This window comes from Phaethon lepturus, unplaced genomic scaffold (genome assembly GCF_000687285.1).
Source record: "Phaethon lepturus isolate BGI_N335 unplaced genomic scaffold, ASM68728v1 scaffold48779, whole genome shotgun sequence".
Classification (NCBI taxonomy): Eukaryota; Metazoa; Chordata; class Aves; order Phaethontiformes; family Phaethontidae; genus Phaethon; species Phaethon lepturus.
Window position 1 is genome coordinate 4546 of NW_010566466.1, and position 8505 is coordinate 13050.

Below are 8505 nucleotides of genomic sequence, written 5' to 3' on the forward strand. Positions count from 1 at the left end.
AGTAAGGGAAACGGGAGCTCTGTCCTCTAGAGCCAACATTGTTTGTCCAAAGTCAGAAGATAACTGCCTATTTCAAGAAGGGGTGATGCTGAGTGCAGTTCCATCAGCAGCTGTGGAACTTCAGTGATACAGCAGTGTGGGACTCAAGGAAAGCAGCTGATGAGGAGGGTGCGATGAAGGTCAGGAGAACCCTTTATGCTCAGTTCCTATATCCTCCCTGAAGTCACCATAGAATTTGAGAGGCAGCCATAAGGAGCAGACACCACATTGAGTCAGAGAAAACAGCAGGTGGTAGAGCAGCTCACAGCCAAGTGTTGCACATCAGCCAGCCACTAGAAGTGGGCTGCACTACACTGTTTTACTTGGAAGAACTGAGAAATTCCCTGGCAGCAGATACATCTGCTCTGTGGCTGCTGTGCCAGTGAAATAGCCAAAGAAGCTGTCCAGGATCCAAGAACAAGCCTTGAGATGGCAACTCTTGGCAACATAACTTCAAATAGTTTGAGAGGCCTCTCCACACTGTTTATGTCACTCACAGCCAAAATAAAGAAGAGACAGGATTTGTCAGAACCCACCACTTCAGAGAAGAGCAGCATTCTGCCAAAAAACAATGGGAACAAAATCATAATCCACAGAGACATAACAGAAGACAGCAATGGATGGGCAACTGGTCCCAACAAAGACTTTATGGTACTCCCAGGTACAGGGAATTGTCTAGCAGGAAGATACTTGCTTGGTGAGGAGGCTGTGATGTTGCTAGGCTGCCACTAGCTTTAGTTAATCCCAGATACCAGAAAGGCCTCATACAGCCCTTAATTACTAAGGTTGCACTGACTGACACCAGGATTACTCAGCTTTCCAGCTGAAGCTGGATGCGTGGCTGTAAAAAGTTCACAACAGACACAAGGCAGACAGACAAGTGCCTGGGCCTGGCAATGAAAACTTTCCTAACAATGTCACAGATCTTGCTCTGCAGAGGCGCGGGGTCTAACTAATTGCCAAGACAGCTGTCAATGCCTGCAGAAGCAAGAGTGGAGGGAGGCTCAGTCCTGAACCAGTCAGCCCCCTCATCTGTTACTTCTTCTTTGGCTCTAAACTGAAAGATGCTCTTTCCTCCTGCCTCAAGTCTTCTTAATAGCCAGAGCTTATCCAATTAAAGGTCTATCAGAGCAGGAGCAGACTTGTACCGATCAATAACATCAGGGCTGAGGCCTTGTTAAAGGTAGGCAAGGAAAAATGGTACTTGCTGTTTTAACTCCAGTGCTCTCCAGTGTTGGTAGCTACACGAGGAGGAAGGCACAAGGTACAAAAATAGATGGAAAGAACGTTGATGAGACTTAAAATCACATGATTTAAGCAGGGTTTCATAAGTAATTAATTTACATCTAGTATTCATTACTACACTGCAGAATCACTACTTTAATCAAGATTGTCTGTTTTCTCTGCATTGTTTACAATTCTTTAATAAAAAGGAGAGATTTGCTGAGCACAAGGCAAACAGCTTCCAGTTCCAGATGGGATACAGAAATACAGCTCACAAAACCTCCTTGGTACAAATAAGAGCACATGGAAGATGTGCTCCAGACCCTACAAGAAAGCTCTCACATTCAAATATGCCCATATAGTCATGACTTTTCACACCTGGTAGTGCTGCAGAAAGAGTTACTTAGAAGAAGCAATCCTCCCTGTCCACTCTAAATAACATATCAAGGACAGTGATCTTAACAATTTTCAGAAGACCAGTTCCACAGATTTAAAAAAACCCCAAGTGTTCAGAAATCCATGAATCAAAACTTAAAGGAATAGTATGAAATTGTAGCAGCTGTAGATTTCTTTGCTGTTAGGTTAGGGCAATTTTGGGAGCTTTTTTGTGAAGTTTTGACAGGGGGAGGAAGCTGGAAAAGGAAGTAAATGTCTTAACTTTCAAAATGTTAGAATACACACTGCATTTCTACTCTCAAAGATCAGGACAGGACAGTGACAAAACACCTCATTGAGAGGGAAAGGAGGAAGAAGCAAGCAAACCTAAAGGTACAATTTTTACCTAGATTGCTGCAGGCACACAAGAAAAACCTAAGCTAATCAGCATGTACTGATTAAATACAAAAGCTAAAACCTCCCATGCCTACATACTAGTTTGCTCATACTATAATCTTTCTGGTTAGATATCTCATTCTTTCAATATGGAATAGCTCAGATTTTGTTCTCTCTTGCCTCCTTAATCTAACCCACTGTTGAAGAATAACCCATACTCTCCAATCTCCAATATGACTGATATTTCCTATGCTTTATTGAGCCCTTTCTGATTTTTCGATTAAAAAAAAAAAGAGAGGAAGACAGTGATAGAATTGCGGAGTCTCTCAGTTTCAGTGGAGAAGCACAGGGTATCTATTCTTTCCATGTGAAAAATGGAAAGTTTCCCAATGTTATTTTTCATAAAGGCAGCCTGTTTTATAAAAAACATTGTTATAGGGGCTTAATGTGTTGCTAGGAAGCCTTCTTCCCAGAGCATGATTGCTGGTCCATAGCAGAGCAGAATGTTAGGAAAGATCAGCAGGAGGAAGGACTATGATAAATGCAGGAAGATTTGTTGATGAATATCAGCTTCATCCTAAATCCATCTTTTTTTCCTAAATGAAGGACTGGGTATTTGAAAAAAAAGCTGAATACATTCAGGAGAACAAAAATTAAAGGAGTAATCAGACAGCACAGCTCTGGGTGCTGTAGACAGTAGGCTATTTTTAGTCATCTGTTTCCTAACTGAAATGCCAAGAGGAGAGGGAAAGACCGTGGTTTTTGGAAGCATCTATGGAGCATTCAAAAAGAATTCCTGCTCTGTTTGCACAGACATACCCAACCTCAATTTCCACCAGCCTTCTCAGGCACAGAGCAATCTCAGCTAGGGCAAGCTACTCATCCTGCTTCTAGAAGCAACACTGCAAAGTGGCTGAATTCTGCCACAGGTCCACAGCTTGTGGCACCCAGCCAGCTTATGGATGGCTAGCTGCAGGACAGACAAACCTGCATGAACCATGCTCACACTGCAGTCGTACTATGAGTGAAGTAAGGCAGAGGAGCCCGAGGAATCGGGGAAAGAAGGGTAGCTGAAGTTGTAGCTACCCTATTCAGCAGGATGGAGACTTTCACACCATCTTGCCATGCCAACCATATCACTTTCACTGACGTTAGACCTACCCTTGATAATGATGTGACTGATTCTCAGTCACAGCTGAGAAAGAGTGCCACAGCTAGGCTGGCATTAAATTGTCACTGTCACATAGCAATAGCCATACAGCTGTGGTATTAAACAGCTTACCTGAAGCTGCAGAACATCTGCATCCCTGCAACGGAGTTACCTGTGTAGTTAGCCTCTCTGAGCTCTCCACTACTATAGGTATATTGCAGTCAATAACCAAGTAAAACTGTCAGCTATAAACAGCCATTATAGCTTGACAATAGCATACACATTTCTTGATACCGTGTTTAGGGAGTTAACAGTTTGGAAAATCCCATTATAGATGAACTGTAAATGCAAAATGCTCCTAAAAAAAAACATTTTTCCCCCAGGATCTGCACCTTGGTTTCTGCTGGTACTCAGGTTATTCAGAACCAGCTCTCAAAAACATTCACAGGTAAAGAAATGCAGATTTTTTTTTTTATTTGCTGCATATTCAGAAGGAACAAATATTCTCAGTTCACTTAGTGCTGGTTCCTTCTTCAAATTCAGCTCGTCAGTAAAAAGATATAGGGTAGGTGGGGGGAAAGCACCCCAACCTGTATTTTTCTATTCATCACCCCACAAGGGCCCAGACTGAGTCAAGAAACTGACTCAGCAATCTGATGTGCATATGCTGAGTGACTCCATGCACATCACTTCATTTCCCTGAGCCCCATTTCCTCCTGCTTGTAAAGAGAGGCAGGTGATGCACTTCCTCACCTGTAATACAATACTAGAGCTATTAATAGTTCCAGTAATGGTTTCACTTGAAGCAAGCAAGACTCACCTACTGTAACTGCCAAACTGCTAGCTTCTTCCTTGTTTAGAAGGTATCCGGTCTTTACATTTTGAGAAAACAGCCTCCTAAGGTATTCACAGCTTCCTGCCAATAGACAATTATTATTGTCCTGCTGATACATACAGTGTGAGACCTCCTAATAGGCACTGGCTATTTCAGTACCCACTTTGTCTCTAGTAAGGCAAGTAAAAAAAAAAAAGTCTCTAGCTGTAGGCAAAGTCACAGAATGCTGTGCAAAGGAAAGGGAAAATTCTCAACATTAATTAGAAACTTCCCTAGAAGTCACAGACTGGGAGGAATTGGACAAAGCGGACACTCTAGTGGCAGAACTCTGGCTAAGGGTACTCTAATTTGTAGATTGTCTCAAGGGTCTATTTAAAAAATTAATGCAATAATGCAGTTGATATCAGTGAAAGCACTATGACTCAACCTCCTCCAGAGGTACTATTAGCAATAGTTCTACTAGGTACCAGAAGTGATATGATTTATCTTCTTCAACGTGGTAAGAAGGTGTGGATTGAATAAGTGATATGTACCCTTCAATCTGGCTAAGATGGATCAGATCCAGTTAGGTTACCGTCTCAGCTAAAGCCACCACAATGCTATTAAGAAGATTAAAAAATTTTTAAATCTTAAAAAAGATTTAGAGTGTTTCCAAATAAAGCAAGAAGCATACCTTGGGCATACCAACCTATCCACTTTCCTAAACATCTGCCAAAATGGAAAAGTAGACACATTCATTATCCAAAGTAGAAAACACTGACACAGTGTATTGGAAAGACAACGCTACTTGGTGCTCTGGAGACTTGAAACTGCTCTGTGGGCATCTGGCAGACTTCAGCTAGCTTGCCTCCCACACGTGTATGTGGAGCTTTGTTCAGCTCACACAATTTCTATTCAACAGAGGAATCTTCCCCCCGGCTCAGCTTTGCTAAGACATGCTGCCTAGAACCACAAATGAAGCTGATGCAGCTGGATTGCTCAGATCCAAAATCTGGCCTCCATATAAGCCAGGGCAATGCCATCAGTGTAATGCAGAAGAGCAAGTTAGTAATCCACGAGTGGAGACACTCTGAAGAGGCCAGTGCACTCAACAGGGTAAAATTCCGTGCATCCCCCCCCACTTTCCACTGCTATTAATAACCTCTCGTTAGGGAATTCTTCATGCTGATGTTAAATGTAATTTTACACCCCCTGGCTCAGACTAATAACTTACAGAACATTTTCTCTCAGTGGCACCCATGGCCCTCTTATTTATCAGTACCATATAAGAGAAGGCTATGGAACCATCTGTGTCATGCACATGGAGCAATAACGTCAAGAATGCAGAAACTATGCTTCCAAGGCTGACATTTTCAAACTCCTTCATGACCCTTCAAGCTCAGCTACTTCAGGTTACAGTCAGCCTTTCCTTTTCTCTGACAAAGGGGATTTTGCTAAATTTTTGATACTGAATCTTCATCCTGGAGCCACAGTACCTGGTAAGTTTTCAAAGAACATTACTAGACTGCAGGTATTTTTTCCCCCTGCTTCCTTGCAACAACCCAATTCATCCTACCTTTTGGCACAAGCGAGGTGCATTAAATAGACATTCATGGTTTTCAGATGTTTTGGGAACGATTCAACATGGCAGCAAGGTTATAGTGGAGAGAGATTTGCCTCTTCCACTTATTCTGCTTTCTGCATAACTCACTGTCTAGAGGGTCAGTGTCACTTGCCCACAGGACTAAACATACACAAAGCAAAATAAATCCATTGCATCTTTTCCACAGTATTGACACTCACTGATCCAGTGCCCTGCTGTCTGGGACTCAGCAGCAGGCTTCTGCTGGTCTGCTGGACTCCTTTTTAGGAAGACCCACAAAGTGCAACATGTGGGTCTATTGCTATTCTCATGTTTGACTCATGGAAGGAAAGGAATAGCTAATGCAACTTTCACCCCAGCCTTGGGGAGTTCTGGCTGTGCCTGCAGGTTAAGTCCAAGCCTGCAAATGTTTCCAGGCTGTTCTTCAGATTCTGGGAATGGATTGAAATCTGTATTAGAAGACAGTTTATTGGGACTTAGATTCAGAGACAAAATGTGTCATTGACAGCTTTGTCACAAAACAGAAAAGCAAAGCCCCTGGACCACAAGAGCATATATTTTAGAGCCAGCACACTCCCATCCCAAAACACAAGGCTAATGAGGGCTGTCGGAGAAGCAAAGGGTGATGTTTCAGAAAGCAAAACTTCCCTGAAGACAAAACGGGTAGTAGCAGAAGAAGAATTGCAATTTAATTTTTAAAAAATCAGCATTTTCTGCCCATGACTTCATCAACACTGATTGTTCTCTTGCTCTGCATTTGGTTTGATCAAGATAACTTCACTGACTACCACTTGCTCAGAGACAAGTGCATCACAGAGTAAGAATTTAGACTGTTGCAATTAAGTAATAACTGATTAGCACTGTTTTCATGTCAATGAGAGAGTAAACTTCAAAGGCATCTTGAATAGCTTGAGATAGATCTTTTCTATCAATATAGATCAAGATATAATGAACAACAATATGAAAAAGAAATCAGCCTAACAGAGTTAGGACATGTTACCAGAAACAACTAGTTCTCCTTTCAGCTGTCAGCAGGCAAGACAGACTAATGAGACATTAGTCTCATTAAAATAATCTGCCCACACAGAGAAACACTAGGTGGTACCTCAGATATAAACAGCCAAGACAACATGTGCCCTGAGAGTGAAGTGAGCAGAACACAAGACACCAGTCCATTCCAGGTACCCTCACAGGGTTTACTGTACAAAGAGCAGTTGGTGCCAGATTGGCAGTGCCAAGCTGTTGATGGCCTCACAGCAGCCTTCATCTGGGCCAGAAGACCAGCCTTTTGTTGTGTTAGCCCACAGACCTGCCAAGCCCAAAGCTGCCACCACTGCAGGACAAAGTGCAGAGAACGGGGCAGACATCTTTCTTCCCAGCCATGGCACCTTAAAACACCAGCCACAAACCAGCAATGCGCTATTGTTGTCATTTGATTTCCAGTTCAAACATGGTCTGTAGAGGGACTCTGTGCAGTTATTAATCCCACACAGGCCCCTGCTGAAGGACTGTTACAACTACAGGGATAATGAAGGACTGTTGACTGGTAGAATGGGGAACCTATTGACAGCCATTTCACTCATAATATGGTCTAAGCTAGAACATTTCCTTGCCTCCAGGCCTATTAAATCTTATTGTTTCCTAACCGCTGACACATGCACCAACAGGAAGCCAAAACCCTTCTGAAAGGAGGCAACAACAAAGGCATTCTAATCAGTTAACACAGACCAGAATAAGTTCTGCAGAAAATATTTTTGGGACACCCACCCTTCCTCCCTCTCCCAGCTCCCATCTAAATCTTCCAGAAGTAATAAGCCCACTTCACATTACACAATGACCAGGCTGAGATAAACCAAAGGGCTTGGCAGGCTTCTAGCATCCCTCAGCTTTCAGTCCTGCACGTTTATTCCTCTATGACAGGGTGCTGTTGTACACTGATACAGCCCTTTCAGAAGAGGGCTGCATCCACTCCCAACCATGTAGGCTGGCTCAAGGTCAGGTTTATGTAACAGAGTTACAAGAAACAACATTGAAACAGATCCTTAAGGGAACTAGATCAAGAGACCAGTGACATTCAGTCCCTACTGATTTCAGTGGGAGTCCAAAGCACTAGCAAGCATCTTCAAAAATCACCACAGTGAGCCAGGTTCTGGCTCCACAGAGCTTTCGAGTACCAAACAGAGGGTGGAGGACAAGTCCTTAATGCATAAGAAAAGGTTACAATTCTTAGTATATACAAAGTACCATTAAAAAAAAAAAATCTGTATTAAAGTCCTGAGGAAACATTCCTCCCTATATTAAACAGCCAATTGTGCATGACTGAGAGCTACACAGAGATAATTCATTCTCTCTTTATTCCCATCCCTTCCTCCCTGAGTTCTCACACTAACACTCTGGTGTGCCATGTATTCCCCATAGGAAGTCTACCTACATTAACCTCCAGAGAGCTGGCCTGCTCCAGAAACCTGAGCTCAGAAAAGGGACCAGTCTCACCCCTCCTGCTGGCACTCAGGCAGCTTTCCCAGCCCCAGATGGAAACACACACAGCGTTCCAGCAACACCTTCTACAGAGCAAGGTGGAAAGAGCAAGCACATAGCCCCGCATGGTCCCAACTGCAGCATTTTCACCCTGGTTACCTTCTCATATAGGCCAGGACCAGTAACACCAGAGTCACTGCCGTTGTGGCTAGTCTAACCCACCAGGATCCTTTGCTCCTGCACAGAACCACGGGCCCTTGCCTCCTCATGGCCACTATGAGATTGCTTCTTCTTGGCCCCTGGAACCACGAGCCACAGTAACAGCTCTCAGGTGTCACCTGAGGCATGTACCCCAATTTGTCAGAGTGACCTTCTTTTGTGTGTGTGTGCCTCTGGCATAGCTAGACTGAAAATACAAATTCCTGC